This window comes from Pseudopipra pipra, chromosome 1, assembly GCF_036250125.1.
Source record: "Pseudopipra pipra isolate bDixPip1 chromosome 1, bDixPip1.hap1, whole genome shotgun sequence".
In the NCBI taxonomy this organism is placed as follows: domain Eukaryota; kingdom Metazoa; phylum Chordata; class Aves; order Passeriformes; family Pipridae; genus Pseudopipra; species Pseudopipra pipra.
Window position 1 is genome coordinate 27,286,765 of NC_087549.1, and position 22,012 is coordinate 27,308,776.

Consider the following 22,012-nt stretch of genomic DNA (forward strand, 5'->3'; position numbering starts at 1 on the left):
CATGTGCTTAAGCCCCTGCTGCGCTGTACAAGGTGTGCTAAACATTTTATTGGGGGTAAAAAAAAAAGAAGGGCTCTACAGAAAGGCAACAAATTATTGCTATTATATAACTGCTACTAGGCAGGCTGCCTGCAAGCCTTTGTTCAACCTCAGTTTCATGAACTTAGGGTTAATTATTTCACTATGTCCTGCTGTATTTGTATTATTTTACTGGCTACTCTTGCTCTATTTATTTGCTTAATAGCTTTTGTTTTCTTGTATAGTTTTAAGTTTACAAGGAAATAAATACTGATAGTTAAGAGTTTCATGAAAATTCAAGGAAACATCAGTGCCTTGGAATATGAACCTATATATCCTTCTGCATCTTTACTGCAAAGTGCGTAAGAGAATTCAAGACATACCTAGTCACACTTACATCAGCTCCATTGTCTATACTTCCTACATAACTTGGAAACTAAGCAACACGGAGATAAAATAATGCAGCAGATGACCGCTGTCAATAAAAATGTACATGCCTTTGCATTCAGTCACTCACAGACTTCACCTTGTGGTGACTTTAAGAAGTATTAATTAGTACAGGCTATCTTGGGTGCACTCTCAGAAGAACAGATCAAATCAGGTAATCCAAAAATAACTAGCATACTTTCTATATTGATAAACAAAGAAAGGAGAAACAGTAATAATAAGCTCACTGAGGCACAAAATCACAGATTTAGGGGAGGTAGGGAAGGCATTGGATAGGGTAAAAAGTCATACAGAAGAAATCATGCCATATAAAAATTGGAATTAAATGCAAATTAAAGTTCTAGAAAGAGCTCCAACTCTTTAAGTTTTACGGCATGGTAATGTTTGCTCCTGATGATAGCTGAAAGCAGCAACTTGGCCAGCCCTAGGTGCAGCCTGTCTCTCTGTTTTTGTTCCTGCCCACCCTTGAGAGACCTGGCAATTGAAGGCAGCATGGAACACTTCTCCTGTGCCTTTGCCAACATCCCAACTTCTGTAATCACCTGCCACCACTGCTGGGATCTGCCAGGGAGCAACTGGAGGAAAATGCTTCCTACAGCTTTACTGGGGACACTACTCAGTTTAGATAAATTTTACATCAATCTATATTGTGCAAAGGAGATGTTGACTCAGAATTATTCCTGAAATTATAGAAAATATGACTTATCTAATAGAAATAGTTCCTCCATTATTTGAGGATTCATCTTGATTCCTTTTTCCTTTCTCAAATGAAATTATTTAAATAAGTGTGACAGATAAAACTGTCTCTTGTTTACTCCCTGAAACACAGCAGAATATGCTATACCTGATCTGGAAGCCTGACCCTGCTGAACCTACAGTGTGAGTTTTGGAACCACTACAAGTCTGTGACTTTTTGGCCCTTCAACCTGTAGCAGAAAAGAGCTCTTCATCTGATTCAGGCTTTACATTTTAAACCCTACCATCTAACACCGAGTCTTTCTTCTGCCTCTGACAGGATTTATAAGGTTTGTTTCTAGTTCATCATGGAAATTTAACTACTTGGACACAGTGTGCTTAGCACACAGCATACCAATGAGGAGAGAGCATCTGAAGGGCTACAAGGAAATGCACAATAGGGCTGACCCAAGAAGACTGCACAATCTAAGCCTCATTTGCCTGTGCCTGCCTGCGTTTCTACTGTTGTTCAGATGTGCATATAAACATGGTTTATGTCCATCTCTACTGCAGTGGGTCTTGTAACTGCATGGAGCTGTAACAGTGACGACACCTCTATAGTGATAAGAAATTCTTCTCAAAGGTGAAGGCAAAGGTCTACATTTGTGCTATTAAATCTGATGTGTATAAGCCAGGGAGGAAAGGTTATACCAAACATAAACACATTGCCAAAGCCTGTACACCGCCCCTCCAATTCCCTCTGTAGCCAGTTCAAATCCCCATTAATCTGCTCCCTGCTTTCAGCTCACAACCTGATTATATCTCCCCAAGCCCCACATCTCAACCCATACTCTCGGCTGGGCCATGGGGGATGCTCAGCCCAGTATGACCAGGGCTTCCCAGGCTGCTCCCCATATCCCAGGCTGCTCCCCGCATCTCAGGCTGGGCCGGAGGGAGCGGGCAGAGCCTGCGCTTCATCAGAGGCCAGGCTTACCCTCGTTCAGTGCCGCAGCTGAGGTGGCGCAGCTCGCACCGGGTAACCCGTGACCCGTAACGGGGGCTGACAGAGCGGGACACCGACCTGCCACTGCCCATTCTCGCATTCGCTTCTCCCTGTGGATAAACCACGCTGTCACAGCAGGCGGCCGGTGCTGTTCGCAGACAGCCGGGAGCGCAGCCCGGCGGGCTGGTATCGGGGTTCCCTGGAACTCCTAAGTTAAGGCTGCCCGTCCGCGGGGAGGAAGGTGGCGCCGGCCGCAAGAGCCGCCGCAGCAGGCGGCGAGGAGAGCGCAGCGCAGCCCAGAGCAGCCCAGCCGAGCCCGGTCCAGCCCAGCCGAGCCCGGTCCAGCCCAGCCGAGCCCGGTCCAGCCCAGTCGAGCCCAGTCCAGTCCAGTGAAGTCTAGTCCAGTCCAGCCGAGGCGAAGGGCGAAGCCGCCGAGGCCGCTGGGCCGCTGCTGCCGCTCGGCGGGCGGAGCGCGGCGCTGCCCGGCGGGACGCGGCGGGGCCGTGGCGGCTGTGACGGCCCGGGCTCGTCTTGGCTGGGCTCCGGTTCAGGCACTGGAACTGAGCATTGCAGCGCCAGCACAGAAATGGGACGCGGCAGGAAACGTCCCCCGATTTCATCTCGTTCTCCCATGCGTGAGTGACTCTGCTGTGGGCTCAGTCTGTAGCAAATTCTGCTTCTCGCCGATGCCCACATTAGTAATAGCGGAGCCTGTTCTTCAGAAACTAAATCGTCAGCACATGAAACAAGTAGAGAATTGTCATGAACAATTTCACGACTCAGAGGACAGCTCAAAGCTGTCCTATCTGCCTGTGTGGGACAAGCCGCCGTTCCAGAGAGAGGTGACACTTCACTGAAGAAAGACCAGGGTCTTCCACCCAATCCATGTACCCACACTCACCAGAATAATGCCCCTTCAAATTCACTCCATTGGTTAGGTCCAAGAGACTCCACCCTATCTTCTTTATCCTGAGAGTGGCAGAGCACTGGAACAGGCTCCCAAGTTTTGGAGTCTCCCTCTCTGGACACATTCAAAACCTACTTGGACAGGAGGGTAAGACTAGATGATCTCCAGAGGTCCCTTCCAACCCTAACAATTTCTGTGATTTTGTGATCTTGTTCAGAAAGAGATTGCAGATTGAATCATAGAACCACTAAGGTTGGAAAAGACCAAGATCACCAGGTCCAGCTGTCAACCTGGCAGCACTGTGTTCCCCACTAAACCATGTCCTCAAGTGCCATATCCACATGTTTTTTGAACACTTCCAGGGATAGTGACTCTAGCACTTCCCTGGGCAGCCTGCTCCAATGCTTGACAACCCTTGTAGGTGAAGAAATTTTTCCTACTATCTAATCTGAACTGCCCCTAACACAATATAAGTCTATTTCCTGTCATCCTGTCACTTGTTACCCAGAAGAATATCAAGGTGAGAAGAGGAATTTTGGGTATAAATCCAGCCCTTTGACACTGCAATGTGGTAGATACTCCTGGCAGTGCTGGAGGTTCACAGACGATGCAGGCAAATGTGCTCTTAACGAGCAGTTAGGTTAGTACAAGGCTCAGAGCAACACACACAATTTCACCACAAGAAACAGCCGCACGATGCAAATGCAGATTTCAGTATCTAATGGTAGAGGTTACACTCCGGTGAAGAATTCCTACCAAAGCCATGTATGAAAACACACTCAGGACAGTGTGGTTTAGGTCTTCCATGATGCTTATTTATAAACAGATGCCAATTTATGAGACTAAATTACCATGAATCATTTACCTAAGTCAAACCAACAACATAGACTTGAAAACAAAGAGCAGTTATTTTCAAGTTCTTTCAGGCCCTTTATTAATCCTTGACCAAGAATAATGGCATTTTCAAAATCGATGAAATTTTGTGATTAAAAGTAGCCCAGAGATCCTGGAGACACTCATTCTGCGTAGAGTGCAGGAGCTGCCATGAGCCATATGACACTCTTCTCCATGGCAGTTCATAGGGAGGATTTCTTCTTTTACTGCCCTGTGGAAGGCAAAGACTGTGCTCCTTAGCTGGACATTAAACTCAGAAAAATGCATACTCTTTGACACACTTCATAAGTATTTTCTTCTGAAAATTAGAGAGCAAAGTTTTCTTAAAATGTGACATTTCACACTAAGAGTGTGATATCAGTGAGCTGGAAATTCACTGACCATAGCCAAAAATGTTTCTCCACAATTGTTTGTATGTTGAATGCTGCTGCAGACATTCATGTTTTTTAGTTTAACCACCTCTAGTACACCCCTACTTTTATCTACCCTCTTCAGTTTCATCAGCTACAAGCAACTCTTCTACACATCCCTAAAACAGGGAGGGAATTGTTTTATTCTCTAAGGCAAAGTCCTGAGCACTTAAAACCTTGCCAGAATGTCTGCTGTTAAAAATCAGTCAGGGCCAGGTAGTAAGTCCTTTGAAGGCAAGGACCATATATTTATTTCACATGTTTGCAGTACCTACACACCAACTACAGCTGAGTAATGCCTCATGATTGAAGGTGTTGCCACCATACACACAGCTAAATGTATGAATGACAGATAACTATCTCTGAAACACCAAATCCCAATATATGGGGGAGGTAGTGTCAGCTCATCCATATTACATGGTAAAATACTAGAATAAAAGAAAAACTGCCAAAATGCAATGAACGATTGCTTATTTATATTTTTTCTGACAAGAATCAAATGAACAGTTTTTAATTCCATTTGGCTTAATACTGTTCTTGATGTTCCACATACCTATATGCTCTTTTTTTGCAGAAGACAGGGGGAGGGGAGATCAAACTTGGAAGATTATTTGTAACATGGGTTTTACACTTAATCAAATAGCATATACATTGGTTTTGAGTAAAAGAATAGTTCTGAAGAAGAAAATTATTCTTCTGAGTGGGTCAGAACTGGAACCTGAACTTGGCTTGCCCTCCTCTCAGTAAAGAAGCCTCATTAGCAGTTTAGACAATCAGGAGACAGGTTTCTCTTATTTTCTTCTTCTGAAACTCTTCCCCATGGATACACTCAGTTAAAAAATAATTATCCCCAGTGGAAAAAAAAAAAGGGAGACTGTGACTTCTACTGTGTGGAAATGGGAAAGTGTCTGCCCCAATGAGTACAGCAGCAACTACAGTATTGCTTGGTCTCTGTTAACCATGTGTAATAACCTCAAAGAGTAAATTTGCAGAGATTTTCAGGGCCCCTTTGATGTGCAGTAGGGCTCAACAGAGAGCCCCTTTGTTGCTACAGTGTAGTCCTTTCCAAAACCTGAGCAGCATAATCCCTCACTGTCTCTTGCTACCAATCCAGGTTTACAGGCCACAAACACTTTCTTAGGCAGAGCCATTGAGCTGGCCAAGACTATGATGTTTCCAGGATTTAGGTCCCTCTGTCTGCAAAACACCACAGACACTGAGCTGTCTGGTTTGATCAGTTTGCACTGAGCCATCCTGGACTGCCTTGCTCTCCAGCAGACAGAAAAAAAGACAAAAGGCACCAGACAAGATACGCATGGAGAGCAGTGGAGAGAAACTACTTGATGAGGAGGAGATTGGCTGAAGGCAACTTGTTGCCACCCTTATTGCCACCACAATGGAACATAATGTTAATAAAGTAGAAGTTGCTTACACAGGTCACCCATGACTGCCATGGGCACCTGGAAGCCAGTGGCTGTGCTGCATAGCTTTCCAGGTGCTCTCAGCCAGCTTTCAATACTACTCAGCATGTCACAGCAGTGACTACTGGTTTCTGTGGGCTGGGACTCTTAAGTCTAGGAGTGAGGCCTTCTTAACGCAACACTGGGCCACTGTTTGCAAGGCTTTGCCCTGGTAAAATGCTCCTCCCAAGGAAGATTGCCATGGTTGCCGCAGGAAAGCAAACTAGATATCCATCCGTGATCTGACTGCAGATGTGGCAAGCCTTCTGTCTGAAGAACAGGATGCATCTCAGCATCCTCAGCTTGGGAAGCAGCAGCAAGAAGGGCAGCATGTGGGCTCCTCTAAAAGGAGAGAAGCTATAACCTTTGCAGGAATGCTGTCCTCCATGACACTTTTTCATATGTCTGTGACTTTCCCCACGTGGTGTGGATTTAGAAGCCTGTGTCAGTCCTGTGGGTGATTAGTAATGAGGTATGAGGCTATTTTTCCTTTTCTTTGAGGTTCTGGGAGCACAAAAAACCTCTAGGTAAATGCAATTCTCAAGTGAGTCTTTCTGGGCAGTTAAACCTGTGGTGCCAATGCTGGAGCCCTGTGCTAATGCAGCTGGAAGATCCAGCAGCTGGGTCTGAGACAAGGCACATGCAGCTGATCCTCAGCTTTGTCCTTGTCACTGACACATTTTGCAGCATGAGCTGCTCTAGCAGGGTGACATCAGGAGAGGGGCTGACTTCCAGACTGGGCTGCTCTCTGCTCTCTGGATTGAAGGTTTCCTGGTTCGAACCTTTGCTGTGTCCTTGACTTCAATTAAGTACATACCATAAATGTAGAGTCAGTATTTACTGGCTCCCTCTGTTGCCAAATACTCCTAAGTGTTTGGATAAATAAAACTTTCTAACACCGTCTTTGTAGTGTTAGAAAGCGAGGCATTACTTTATTTCTGGCCAGAGGGGTGTGTGAAAGACTGACAGAATCCCAGTCCCCACACAGACATCAATAATATTTTTTTAACCTATTTATACATTTTAGAAAACAAAGACATTAATGTTCATTGGTTCTAAATTACATAATTCTGTTTCTTCAGTTACTATCTTCTATTTGTTATTAATTTCTCATTTTCTATAATAGTTAGTCCTTATCTTTAGTCTTTTTAATATCTTTTTCCCAACACAAAGGGAAATGCTAAGCCTTTGTTCATCTTTTTCTTTATTTTCTGTTTTTTGCAAAATGTCTTTCCATATGTCCAACTAAAAAATATATCTTTCTTTCCCAGGCTTTGTTCATTGAAGCATATCAAGGTTAGTTTAGCAAAACTTACATTTTTAATAGTTTTCCCAAGCTGTGTTCTCACAAAAGTAGTTTATGACAGCTTTTTGCTAAAAGCTGGCTAAGAGTAATTTAAGACCTACTACATCTTACGATTAATTAAAAGAAGTAATTAAAAGATTTAATTAAAACAGTTAAAATTAGAAAGGTTATACCCCTTCCAACACTTCCAGGTCTTAATGAGGAAAATATATTAGTACAAGATAGAGATAGCTACTTAACAGGGATTTTGGTTGTCAATTAGAAGCGAAGCCTAGGTCAGTGCCTAGAGCTTCCCTCCTGGGAGACTATACAAGTGTACCTGTGAAGATTTAAGTCATCAGGATGGATCTCTGGAATTGTTCTCACCAGCAAGGAGGGGCTGGTGGGGAGTGTGAAGCCTGGACTGCAGTGGCCATGAAATGGTGGAGTTTGAGACCCTTAGGGCAGGTCATACAGCAAGCTCACTACCATGGGCAGGGGAGCAGACTGTGGCCTCTTCAGTGATCCGCTTGATAGAGTAACAAGGGATAAAGCCCTAGGAGAAAGAGGGGCCCAAGAACGATGGTTGATATTCAAGAATCACCTCTTCCAATCTTAGGAGCAATGCATCCTGACAAAGAGAAAGTTGGGCAAAAACAGCAGGTGTCTTGCATGGGCAAACAATACAGAGAAATTGTCCGAGCAGCCAGGGATTAGGTCAGGAATGCTGAAACCTTGACAGAATTAAGCCTGGCCAGGGATGTCAAGGGCAACACGAAAAGCATCTGTAGGTACATCAGTGATAAAACGAAGACTAGGAAAAATGTGGGCCCTCTTCAGAAGGAAGTGGGAGACTTGCTTACTCAGGATAGGCTGAGGTTCTCAATGGCTTTTTAGCTTTGATCTTACGCTGGCAACTGCTGAAGCCACAACACCCAAGGTGCAGAAGGCAAAGGCTGCGACTGGGATAATGAAGAACCATCTGCTGCAGGAGTAGATATAGTTCGAGGCCATCTAAGGAACCTAAAGGTGCACAAGTCTGTGGGATCTGATGAGATGCATCTGGAGGTCCTGAGGGAACTGGCGAAAGAAGTGGCTAAGCCACTATCTATCGTAGTAGAAAACTTGCAGAAGTCCAGTGAAGTTGCCATAGACTGGAAAAGTGGAAACATGTCGTGGTTTGGGCCTTGTTTTCCCCAGAGGCTGAAAAGTGGTAGACCCCAAGGGGTGGAAACCTCTGGAAGTTTTGAAGTTCTGCCCAATGGACGCTCCTGCAGAAATGTCAACATCTCACAAACTCACCGGAAGAGAAGAGTAGTAGTTTTGGTTGTAGAAGTGGTGGCCATGTTGTGAGCCACGAGGTAGGGGCTCTGAGCCCCTTGGGGCCTCTGGCCCCCTCCCAGCCCCCAGCGGGGGGGCTGCAGGGACCTGGAACAGCATAAAGCTGGGCTAGGTGCCTGCAGTTAAGACGGGAGATGTTCTCTCCATGGGCGCAGAGCAGCAGCCGACACTGGCCGGAGAAGGTGGCAGAGAGCCAGGAGATAAGACCTGAACTGAAGAAGCAGCAGAAGCAACATGCAGCACCAGAGAAAAGACTCCTGGAAAGGGAGAGAGAGAGAACCAGCAGCTGAGAGACAGAGTTTGGGGTAAGACTGTACCAGATCCCCCAAAACTCCTTTGAGACCTCCTGGAAGGAGGAAGATGATGGACTCTTACTTGAAAGAGCCTTGGAGCGCTACAGCACAGAGAGAGAGGAGCTGAGAAGCTCAAAAGACGTCCTGGAGCTGGACCAGGATGGCCAGATGGAATGCGGGGGGAGTTGACCTTGGTTCTCCCCCCCCTTGCACTGCTGCCATGGTGGCAGCCTGAGAGGCAGAGCACAGAGGCCCTGCAAGCAAGGAGCTGAGTCTCCTAAAGATACCAGACAGTCACGAAGACCCCCCTGTGTCTTCGTGATATGACGTGGTGATACGACCTTGTCTGGGGTTACGAAGCCCACGGAAGACCCCCTCGGTTGAGGCGATGGGGCCGGGGGAGTTTGATACCTCCCTCGTTGAGTGCTGGCAGAAAGCCAGCTATCAGCTGCTGCATGTGGAGAAGAGAGACAGAACCTGCTGCATTAGAGGATCCTGCTGCTTAAGGACTGGAAGGGATCTGTCCTTCTTTCCCTCCTGGACTTTTATTTGGAGGGGAGAAGAGATCTGATCCTTGTAAATACTATATGTCATGGTAGAGATAGTTTGTGATCGTGTGTATAATGTGATATGGTATTTATTTGTACAGTCATTGTAATATATTCCCTTTCCCCCACTTTAAGTCTGGTGTGTTTTGTCTGGAAAAGCCCATCTCACATTAGGTTGAGATGTGGGAGGGGGGATGGAACTAGGGAATTGGATTTGGGGACTATCTCAAACCATGACAAAACATAACCCCCATTTTTAAAAAAAGAAGAAAAGAAGACCCAGGGAACTGCAGGCTGGTCAATCTTACCTCTGTGCCTGGCAAGATCCTGGAGGAAATCCTCCTGGAAACTATGCTAAGGCACATAGAAAATAAGGAGATGATTGGTGACAGCCAACATGGCTTCATTAAGGGCAAATGAGACCTGACAAATTTGGTAACCTTCTACAGTGGGGTTACAGCATCGGTGGATAAGGGAAGAGCAACTGATATCATATACCTGAACTTGGGCAAGGCATTTGACAGTCTCACACAACATCCTTGTCTTGAAAGACATGGATTTGATGATGGACCACTCAGTGGATAAGGGATTGGCTGGAAGGTTGCACTGAAAGCGTTGCAGTCAGTGATAAGTGAAGGAGGAGAACAGGAATCCAGCCATCCAGTTGCTGTCAAATGAGGTTAACTCTCCTGACTACCAAAATCCAAGTGTTTGAAGCATAACATTTTAGATTAATCCTAAGGGGCACTCCCTCTCTCTACAACCACTATAGAGGTAATAAAATTGTTGGCATTTTGTTAAATTTGACTTCTGGCAATTGTTTCTCTTATTCAGATAATTCTCATCCACTGAAATTTCACCTAAGTAAGTGCTTAAATTTAAATACTCTGTCTAATACAGTGGGAATGTGAGCTTCCATTTCTTTCAGTTAAAAGATACTTTCTGTGGTTTTGTACAATCATGTATAAAACTTCTCATGTCTCATGATAATTAATGGGTACTGTACAACTAAGCTAAGGTTGGTGGTTTTGCTCACATTAGTGTGCCATACAAATAGGCCTGCTCATTTTTTGTGAAAAATGGATGCTATCACTTGACTGCAAATACAATGTGAACTGAAGTCTTAGGGTAAAGTTAACATAAGCTTTTATACAGCTGTACTTAAATATTAGTATTGACCAACTCATTTGAATGCAGAGATGCCTGGGAGGTATTTCTCTATTTCTTATTTGTGGTACTAAAGTTATTTGATATTTGGAAACTTGTCCTTGCATGCTGGTGTGATCTCAGAAGCTTCTGGCTGCAAAATACAGATCTGTTCAGAGCCTTATTTCTGACTCATCTATCTATGTTGCATAGCATCAGCTACAGATTCATCTGTGGCTCAGATGAAAGAAGGGTCATTACTGAGTCACTGTTCCCTCAGGGACAAAAATGCCAACATCTGTTACTATGCCCACCTGAGTATATTCATTTTAGTATGAAATTAATTTGGAATACAATAGATAAGTGCTGACTCACTGGTCCAATTTTCTGCGCATATTTTAGATCTCAGCTGGAATTCAGGTAGTGCTCTTTTTTCAGTATTATCATTTTGGTAGGTTTGAAAGAGAAACAGAGCATTCGTCTGGTAGCTGGCCAGAGCTGTTCAGTGTTCAGAAGAACATTTGGCCTGATATGGAGAGGAAAATGACCACTTTGATAGATATTTAATAAATTTATCTGGCACCGTCACATTAGTTTGAAGTTTCATTATTTCAGAGATAATTATCTGTAATTCATAAACTCATGTGTATGGTGGCAACAACTTCATTCATGCGGCATTACCCATCTGTAGCTGGTACTTAGGTTCTGCAGACACATGAAGTAAATATATGGCCCTTGCCCTCAAAAGACTAATGCCAGACTCTGGCTGATTTTTAATAGCAGACATTCTAATAAGATTTTAAGTGCTCGGGACTTTGTCTTAGAGAATAAAACAATGCCCTCCCTATTGTAGGGAGAGACACTGGGGCAGATTTTCAGGTCTGTGCAACAGGTCCTCTGGGAATAATGTCTTTACACCAGCTGGAGTGGGCAGTCAAAAACTAAGCGATCCCAGGTGTGGGGTATAAACTGGAATACTTTATTGAACACTTGTCTCACAATATAAGGGTCTTGGGGGCAGGACATGTTAATGAGGAGGATGGGTTATGCTAACTAGGGGATGGATCATGCTAACTAGAGGATTACACAATTTTCTGCTACAGTTACACAAGTGATTAATATTTTCCCTTAGCCAGGACCACATGGGGGGAAAAGGACAAAGGGGTTTCTACATGGTCTGATAACATCATCACAAAGGCTTTCCATATCTTGCTGGAGGAGACAGGCCAATCAACATAGCTAAATATTAATAGGTCTTACGATGGAGTGTCCTCAGAGCAAGGAGCTTCTCCCAGCTCCTGCTGTCCATGGCCTGCTACATAATCTCATCAGCTCCTTCTCTGCTGATATTGTATTTTTGAGATCCAACAAGCTGGTCTGTCAATGCCACGTAGTAACAGAACCTTCAGGCTGGCTGTTGCAATTCCATCTCTGTATGTGGCACTGGTGGTGATGGCAGACGTAGGCACCCATGGATACAGAGAAGGGTAATAGTTAATGGGGTAACATCAGACTGGCGACCTGTCAATAGTGGGGTTCTGCAGGGCTCCATCTTAGGCCCTGTGTTTTTTAACACCGTCATAAGTTACTTGGATGCAGAACTGGAAGGGATACTAAGCAAGTTTGCAGATGACACAAAACTGGGAGAAGCAGTTGACTCCTGCGAAGGCAGGGAGGCCCCACAGAGAGACCTTGACAAATTAAAGGACTGGAAAATCACCAACCATATGAAGTTCAACAAGGGGAAGCTCTGGCTTCTGCATCTGGGGTGGAGCAATGCTGGATGTTTGTACAGACTGGGGAATGAGATGCTGGAAAACAGTGCTGCAGAAAGGGACCTGGGGGTCCTGGTTGATGTCAAGCTGAATATGAGTCAGCAGTGCCCTGGCAGCCAGGGGGGCCAACAGCAGCATCCCACTGGTCCTTCAGTGTCCTGGGCTTCTTGCTGGTGGGGTCCCATCCAGTTCAATCCCCAAGTTACCTTATACAGTCCCTCATTAGCTTGAGAGGGGAGGTCTTAAATTAGTCCTCATGTTGGGGTCTACTCTGGGGGTCACAATGGAATGTTGTGATGAAAAGCATCAGTTTTATTCCGTCCTAGGGAAGGCCAGAACTGAAAGTTTGTTCCTTTTGCAGCTTGTGCATAAGAACCCCTCATGTTTTCTGCAACAAGTTTCACACACGACACTTGTTTAAGGCATGTGCTGCAAATGTCATTAACCCTTTCCTTACAGTGGCCATCATATAGTGGTGCACAGGGTTGTTCCGCCCCAGGTGCGGGACTTTATAGTTCTCCCTGTTGAACCTCATGACATTCCTGTTGGCCCATTTCTCCATCTTGTCAAGGTCCCTCTGGATGGTGTTTCAGTCACTCCTCCGAGTTTTGTGTCATCAGCAAACTTGCTGTTCACTCTGCCCCATCATCCAGATCATTAATGAAGCTGTTAAACAGGACTGAATGCAGTACTGACTCCCAGGATACACCACTAGTTACTGGCTTCCAACTAGGGTCCATGCTTCTGAAGACCACCCTCTGGACCTGGGCATTCAGCCAGTTTTCTGTCCACGTCAGTGTCTGCTCACCCAGCCTGTATACCAACAGCTTTTCTATGAGGATCTTATGGGAGATATTGACAAAGGCCTCCCTGATGTCCAGGTAGACAGTATCTGCTGCACTTTCCTCATATACCAGGTCACTCATATCATTGTAGAACTTTATAAAGTTGGCCAGGCAAGACTTCCTCTTAGGGAGGCCATGCTGACTACCCCTGATTTTTTTCTTGTCCCTAATATGCCCAGAAATGGTTTTCAGAATTAGTTGCTTCAGAAGCTAATGAGATCACACCAGCATGAAAGGACAATGCAGGTTGTTTTCTGAGCATCTGGAAGAAGCACTTGAGGTAGCAGAAAATAATGTTTCCAAAAGGATTAACTAAGGTGAAACAACAAAGACAGGATTCCTTTGTGGTTTTCTGTACTGAATGTTTGGCAGTGGTAGAAGGATGTCAGGTGTAGACTTGAAAAACCATGTCTGTCCTTACAAGAAAGCATTAAAATTTCCACCAGACACCCGTTCTGCAGACTGAAGTGATAACTCACAATTTGAACTAAGCATCCTGATTATTCAACATGTAAAAAGTTGAATTTGTACTGCTCCTTTACAATACAAAAAAGAAGCTGCAGAGTTAAAGATAATTAGGTACAATTATTTCTAGAAATTAATGTCTCACCACAATCCAGTTGTAATTATGAACACCTAGGGGGCACTTTGTCTCACAAAAAAGTTATTATAAAAATTAGATGGTAAAGATAAAGTAACTAGAAAAGTCAAAGGAGCTACCAAATCCAATTCTTGTTCCCTTCGTTCAGTATGGCCTGGCTGCATTGTCATCATAAGTAACCAAAACACGAACAAATGGCCATAATACACTTTGTCATTGAAATGAACACATGACCTTGTGATAATGGGGTAATTTTCTGTCACTGATCACATGAAAGCAAACGATAGAAAGGACTAGTTAGATATAAATTTTACTGTTGATAAGAGGTGCAAATAATGATAGAAATGATTTATGTGGTTAGTCATTTTGCATATGTGTTTACTCACTCCTGATGAGCACCTGTTGTTTTCAGACAGAAGCAATAAAGGTTTACTGGGCACTTCGTAACCTGTTTTTAAGACTAATGCTTTTCTTTGCTGTAAACCACCAAAATTCCTTATTATAAACTTATTATTCTAACAAAAATTATTATAAAGTCAAGTTGTTGTATAGTAGCTTTATAATGATTTTTTTCTCAGGTTATTAACATTGCATACAGATTCCAAATAGTTCAAACTGATCTGCTCAGGAGACAACATTGGAAATTGTATGTGTCTTACCAAAACACTGGTGATTCAGCATATCTGTCATCATATCCCCAGATGTGCCCAATTTCAGACATATGAGGGGGGAAAAAGGCAAAATATCTATTTTATGACATCCCAATAGCCTGGCCTACAGGTTGTATCTGTCTGTTCTGGGGTTTTGTTTGGTTGGGGTTTTTTGGGGTTTTTTTTGGGGAAAAAAGAATGATTGATCACATCTATCTGAAAGGTGCTGCTCCTGCCTCAACATAGAGAGATGAGGCTGAAGAGTTACCTCCTTCTACAAAGCTTTCAACTGTAGCCCATGAGGAAGATACTGAAGTCACAGTTTGGTCCCAAGAGCTGTCAGTGATGAACCTCCTTTTAAATTATGCCCAGAATTTAAAAAACCCAACAACCACAACAGCAAACAACTAAAAAATAAAATAAAAAAACCCTGAACAAACAAAAAAACTCCAAAGCAAACCAAGACCAAACCAGGAAACAAACAAACAAACAAAAACCTCAAGCAAAAAAACCCAAAAAACACCACCAAAAACCCCAAAAAACCCCAAACAAACAACAACAAAAAAACCAAAACCCTCCTACCCAAATAAATTATTCTAGTTGCCAAAGCCAAAATGTTGAGTTTCTGGACTAAAATTCTTTATCTTAGTTCTGTTCTTAGTACAAAGCTCATGAGAAAACCGTGAAATAAATAAATAAATAAATTTTTAAAAAGAGGGAAGAACCCCAAAACACAACAAACAGACCTGAAAAGCTTCCTCAGACTTCATTAATCTAATGCTAAAAGAAGTGTCTCAAAGATATACATGCACGCACACCAAGTCAAAGGCACTGACACACATACAAATGCTGCTGATAGGATTTTTCAAATGGAATTATAGAAATTACTTTATTAGATGTTGGTAAATTAGGCAAAAAAATAGCAATAACAGAAACATTGAGGTTGGATGGGATTTCTTCAGATCATGTAGTCCAATCCCATTGCTCAAGCAGGACCAGTCAGTGCACGTTCCAGTACCACATCTACTCAGGTTTTTGAATGTCTTCAAGGATAGAGAACTACGCAACCTTCCTGGGCAACCTGTGCCGCAGTTTACATCATCCTTCAGGAGGGCCGTCTGCAGCTGTCTGGGTCAAAGCTCAGCTGTGGCAAATGTCTAAGGTTAGGGTTAGGGGAAACATGTTAACTCTGGAGTTGTAGCCTCCCTCTTCCATCGACAGCCCCATTCCACCCCCCCTCCGATGGCAGCTCTACCCTTTGTCCCTCTTTCAAGCCTAAACCCATCCCTAAGCCATGCTCCTCCAGCCAGCCTCCCAAATCTACGTTTTCTGCATCCAGGAACTCACCGTCCCCAGACACGGAGGTGAGAGTCCATAGCAGCTGGCAGTGTGCCCTGGGCTCTGCTGCGGGGCTTCTGAGTTTTCCAGCATCTTGTCCCTGCCCAGAGCCACGGCCAGTGTGGTTCAGCGGGACAGGGAGGCACAGGCAGCCGACACGGCCGGCACTAGAGGGCAGGGCAGGCTGCGGGAACAGGGGGCAGCGAGCGAGGGCAGCAGGGCTGGGCAGGCACCGTCACGGAAACACTCGTGACTGCGAGCCGGGCTCCCTCCACACACCACACAGGACATGTTGACTCTTTTTCAAAGTCTGGTCATATTTCTGAAGGGAGGCCCCTTCAGAAGGAGGGGAATGAGTGTCCGGTCGTGGCTGATGTTACAGGCAGTGAGGCAGAAACTGAGCATTTACAGTGATGGTGCTGAATGGTTCGAACTTGTGCCTCCAGAACAGAAATAAAACAGAAAAGTGTGAACTGGGAAATGAGTGTCATGTTACTAACACGGGTGAGAAACACCCTCTTCAGAGACGTTCCTCTACAATGTGTATGTTAAGGACAGACTTCATTCTTGCTGACCAAGCAAGGTTATCAGTCTGCAGCTCTGCAGAAGTTCAGAGTAAGGCTGATGGAGGTTTTCCTTTGCACTTTGTGCCATGGTCCCATTCGAGCTGTCCTGTTTGTAGCTGTCCACCTCAGAAACGTTGAGCTGAGATCCCACTGTATCAAAGCTTCATGAAGTGTATTCTGGGATAGGGGACTGTGCAAAATGACCATAATGCAACCCAATCCAAGTGATCTGCTTTTAAGAGCTAATGTAGGAATCTGGCAAGCAGAAGTGTACTACTCCAGAGAGGCCTTTGCCACCTGCTAACTTCTACATTTTCCTTTTAGGTCCCTGTAGCTTTGCCTCTGGTCACCGCAGAAACCATGGCAGGCTCCCTCATGTGTCTTGAACTGAATAGCTTATCAGCAGAAAGAGGGTAAAATGAGCTAGCTTTGATTAAAATAAGGATTAATTGAAGTTTACCATGGCTTTATGTATCTAATAATACTGCTAAAAGGTCTACAGGCTCTTTTCAGAAAGATGAAAACCAGAGAACCAGAAAGATAAAACAGATCTTTGAAGAAGGGAGTGAAAAGACTCCAGGGAAAAAAAAAGAGAAGACAGAGAGAAAAGGAGCTTTCAGGGATCAGCAATCAAAATTGAAAGGGCAAAAAGATCGTGCTTATTCCTTCCTTCCATCAGTGCTTTCTGACTCTTATCGCTGTACATGCCAATTTATTTTTATTGTCTTGATTTCCTACTGAGCTGTGACTCCTGGGATACCAGGGGCATGATGTGGACCTAACCTTTTTTGGCAGAGGTCAGGAAAGGTGAGGTGTCCATGCCTTGCTGCTCCTGCCAGCAGATTTCATTCACACAAGACTGAGATGGAATGATAAAGGGCACCATGGGGCATGTGCCCACTGGCCATAGCAGCTGAGCAGTTCTGCCGCTTTGGGGTAGCCCACACTGGCCTCAGATCCACCTATGTGCAAAAGAAGAAAATCTTGCTGTTTCATCTGAAATCTCTGAAGTTTTGTGTGTTTCAAATGCCAGGCACTAGGTAGGTTTACTGAAACCCCAGAAATGTCAGGTCTCCTCTTCATCATGTTTGCATAAGGTATTTTTCCCAGTTGATCTCCACTAGAGTTACTGGTTTCTTTCTGAGCTGAAATTACTCCTATGGAGTCTTTCTCTAGTTCTGTAGTATGTTAATGATTTGTTTAGGGTTTTTTCTTTTTTTTAAAAAAACAGATTTATTGAGGTATTACTATCCTCGCAACCTGAGGGTTTTTTTCCTGATTTCCCAGCACACTGCTGACATCCCAGGTAGCTCCTATGTGTTTGCCTCCTCCTGGCATCTTGTCCCCCTGTGCCAGACAGTCCTGCTTTCCTGGGGTGGGGGAGAGGCTGTCCCACTCTTCCACATGGTCGTGGGCGCCTTCTCCTCGCCACCAGACTCTCCAGCTCGCAGCAGCCTCATGCCTGGCTCTGCAGCAATGTGTCTGGGCAGATGTGTGCAAGTGAGAGGAGCTGGAGAAACTGGGAGTGAAGAAAATGGAAAATATTTGGACAAATTAACGAGCAGTTGCTACACGTGAGTCACTAAATTAGGCATGCTGTCACAAAGTGAGATCTGTATTCCACTGGGGAACAGACTATTCAAAGTGCAATGTCTAAGCTTTTCCAGTGCCATTCTTTAGGCAGCTTTATGTTGTCTGGCAGCAGCCTGCTTGTCTCCTCCAGACACTATTTGGGAGTCCCATGCCTTCCTGCAGGAGAGTGCCAGCCTCAGTATGGGGGTTTGCAGGAGCCAGCTGCACACTGTGAACCCACCTGCCGATCTGTGGGAGTACTGGAGCTACACTGAGCTCTGTGGAAAACTGTGATTATCAGGGAACTTGTGCACAGCCCTCAGGCTTCATCCAGAGTTTCCTGAAGTCAATGGGAGTCACTCCAGGGATCTGCCTGGTCACATACCCATGGGACAATATGGGTCCCAGTGGGCTACTCACATGATACTCATGGCAGGACCAACTGCTTTTCTTCTGCCACTACTGAGTTTTAGTGTCAAGGATTCAGAGAGAAACAGCCTATCTGGATCTCTCTCGGTCTGCAACAGTACATTTTGAATGTCAGTTCCCTTCCTGATCATGGACAAGAGAAACAGCAGAGACATTAGCTACCATTTAGTTTCCCATGCAGCCGATGGAATTTTCGGTTTTGAAATACAATGGTTTTCAGTCAGAGGAGTGAGAGATGGCATAAACACAACCAAAATACTAGAGGCAAGCACACATGAAAGTTGCCTCCTTTCAGTGTTGGAGACCTCTGACAGGCCCACCTGTTGCAGAAATAGGTAGTCAGGTAGTGTCAGGTAGTGTCATGGCCAGTCTTCGCGAATGAAGATTTGGGAAAGGTCATTACCCTTCGAGCCAGCGCAGTGGATTTTTTAGGTGAGACACAGTGTGCGCTGAACTGAGCCCACCCTTTAATCCTGAGGTTCATCTGCCGGGGACGAGCAAGCTTGGACGGTGGCAGCGAGGTCCTCAGGACGTAGGTTTGTTTAGAGTGACCTTCTCTTAGATGGATGGCCTTACAGGGCTGACGAGCTCCATCTGCCCGGGGAAGTCCCCTGACCGGGAATCGAACCCGGGCTGTGGCGGTGAGAGCGCCACATCCTAACCACTAGACCACCAGGGGTCCTCTGCAGAAATGGATGTGAGTAATTAATAACCAACTCAAGCTAGCTGCCCCATCCTAGGTAAGCCTAGTGGTTCCCTCTGTCTCTGTGTGCAGGAAAGGGACGTTGGATTCCATCTGCATGACTGTCCTTCCAGCCAGCTCAGAGAGCTGAACCTGCTCTACTTCTCTGCTGGCTTTTCCTTAGGAGTTTTGAATGTAACAGGAAAATAAAAACTTTTTTCCTTTATTTTTCCTACTTCATTTTCTGATACAGCTACACCAGGTCCCTGATGATCATCTAAGGGAATTCAGTCCTGTAGCTTACGTTATAATTATCTGAGTTTGCATCTCCCTGCTTCCCTTCATCTCTTCTTCTACCACAGGATTCAGGATCTATAAATTAGAAAGGAAGGCAGATGTAGCTGTTGTTCAATAGGTTGCTTTATATCTGTGACTTTAAATAAGTAAAAACAATTATTATAAAATAGTACAGACTTATCTTTAAAAAATTGAGAATTTCAGTGAGAATACCTATGTGCTCTAATATGCATGTTCATGTTTATATATGTGTGTATTAAGGTTTTTATTTGCAATTCATGTGACCCATATGAACTGAGATGATGAATGTTGCCATACCAATGTGGGAATTCTGCTAGCAATAACGTGATCTCTCATTGCTATCTTGATAAGTGTCTGAGAAGAAAATTTATGTCTGGAGTTTGTTATGCCATGCACTACATAAATCACTGTACATGTCAGTACCAGATAAACAACCCCCCCCAAATTATAGTTAAATATTTATTCAATCTCATTGTCTCTCCTGGGGATCAGTGACCCCCAACCTTTCTATAAAAACAGTGTTGCACTTCATTTGTAATTGCTTCCTTTAGAACAAAAGCATGCAGGGCTTGTGCACAGTGCATACTCTCTTTCCTTAGGTGATTATTGCCATGCTTTCATATGAACTCACTTGAATGGTGTGCTTGCTGAAACTCAAGGTTCCAGTCAAGAATGAAAATCTGATCTGAGCTTTCTGAACAAATGTGCTCTGGCACAGCCTGCTTGGAGTAATCCAGGAATAAAGGTTTGACCTAAGCTTATTTATCAACTCCAGTCTCACTGTGAAATTCCAGCAGATTGGTGACTCTCCCAAGGCAAAGCTTGACAGATGCTGACCTTCAGTTGTAGTCTGAAGGGAATACAGAGTCACACTGGAATAGCTCAAAGGAACAAAATAGAAAATGAGGAATGCAAAGACCTGGGATGAAACTTCAAGGCTAGGAGTGCAAGCAAGGCTATAACTCTTTCACTATCCTTAGCACCAACTGATTTGTCAAAACAGACTTAAGACTATGGTGGTTACTGAGACTAATAGAAGAATAACCTTTTCTAAACTTAAGAAATTATCACAAATTCTAATCTATTTCTATAATGTGCCAGTATCCATATTTTCTATCAGACGGAGTGTATCTGGTATTCTTCAGTACAACATCTGTTAACAGACACATAGAATTTATATGCAAACATAAAATTAACAATTTTCAGAATAGTACTCCAATTCTTGTGTTCTCCCTACCGTTCTGAATGCAGAAGGCTGTAATATGTCAGATCTGAGACAGTTCTAGCATAGCTGGTAACAACAAAGTGAATCCACACTCCCAACTTGCTGTGGAAAACCACTCAATGTAGCGCGCCCCTGAAGAGAGTAAGAACAGAAGAGCTAAATCCCAGTATTTCTACAGGTGAAACTGTCCACTGTTTCTCTGAGAACTGTCCCCTTAGGGGTTACAGCTAAACCATGGGGCATGATTCTAACTTCACAGAAAGAATCACAGAATATGCTGAGTTGGAAGGGACTGACGAGGATCATGGCGTCCAACTCTTAGCCCTGCACAGGACCACCCCCAAGAGTCACACCACGTTCCTGAGAATATTGTCCAGAGAAACCATTTTCAACAAGTGACCACAGGGTGGATATGCTTGAAATTCTTTGCACATTCAGATATCACCACTGGAGAGTGGAGGAGGAGAACACTCCTAGAAACCCTGAAGTAGCTTTTCTGCTTAAAGACTTTCAGTGGGACTATGCTCAGGACACAGGGGTTATAGTCCACCAAGCAATTGAGTGCTCATATCTTTATTCATGATGCAAACAATTATAAATGCACACCTAATCTAGACATATAGTACATAAAATCCATTAACTAAAAGCTTGTAATACCTTGAAAAAAAAGCAATTGCTATTTTAGTATGTGAGGAGAGATTATTTGTGATCAGATCAAAGATAAATTTTCTTCTCATCTATTTGTTTATACCAAAACACTAAACTAATCTTAGCTACATATAGCTGCACAAGTACAAAATTTAAATAAAAATAATTCTGCAGAGAACACAGAAAGGCCTTCATATCTGGAATGACAGGTACCCTGGCAAACTAAAGTTTCAGCAGTGTACAAATTAATAAACATACCCTAGGCTCAGAATTTTGCCATATTTCTTGCTAGACCTAAGAAGAAGCCAAATGATAAGCATTTTCTTTTCAGCAAAACTAATACAAAGTGCAGAACAAAATCTTCTCCAAAGCAGTTTTTGCCGCCGTTCTTTAAAAAGGATTGCTGGGACAATGCATACATGAGCCCTTGCAGCTGTCCAGCCAAAGGGAGTTCCGACATAAGATTTTTGCCAGACAAGGTTAATATGCTAATAACTAGATCTTAAAGATTCTTTGTCCTCCAAGAATTGAAGCTGCTGAGTTCCTGAAGAAAAAATTGAAGCATTCAGGAGTCTAGAGAGAGAGGGAAAAAAAGGATCCTGAACTACCTTAGCAGGACAGTTGGGATTTCCACAAGGATATGAGGAGACCCATGTCTCATGTGATGTGTTCCTCATCACAGAGATGCTGTGTTCATTATGCTCAGTGACTGCTTACCAAAAGTCATTCCTTGGGCCAAGCATTGGCATGACTCTCCTAGGACATGTTTTTGCGTTCCACCTTCAAGATGAAAAGAAGAATCTGCCAAAGGCCATGAAGTACCTTAGTGGCTTGAGCTATTGAGCTTCACTCATTGACTGAATAATTTTATAATGCAAGAACTAATATCAGTATTACTCTGAGGGCTATGTTACACTCTGTAAAGACACTGTGGGA

At 44.0% G+C, this 22,012-nt stretch overlaps 1 non-coding gene across 1 annotated transcript; it reads right to left on the reverse strand.

The window, feature by feature from the left end:
* Nucleotides 1-18,810: 18,810 nt before the first annotated feature.
* Nucleotides 18,811-18,882, reverse strand: TRNAE-CUC (transfer RNA glutamic acid (anticodon CUC)). The gene has a single exon. It is a non-coding gene; the product is annotated as a tRNA-Glu (tRNA).
* Nucleotides 18,883-22,012: the final 3,130 nt, after the last annotated feature.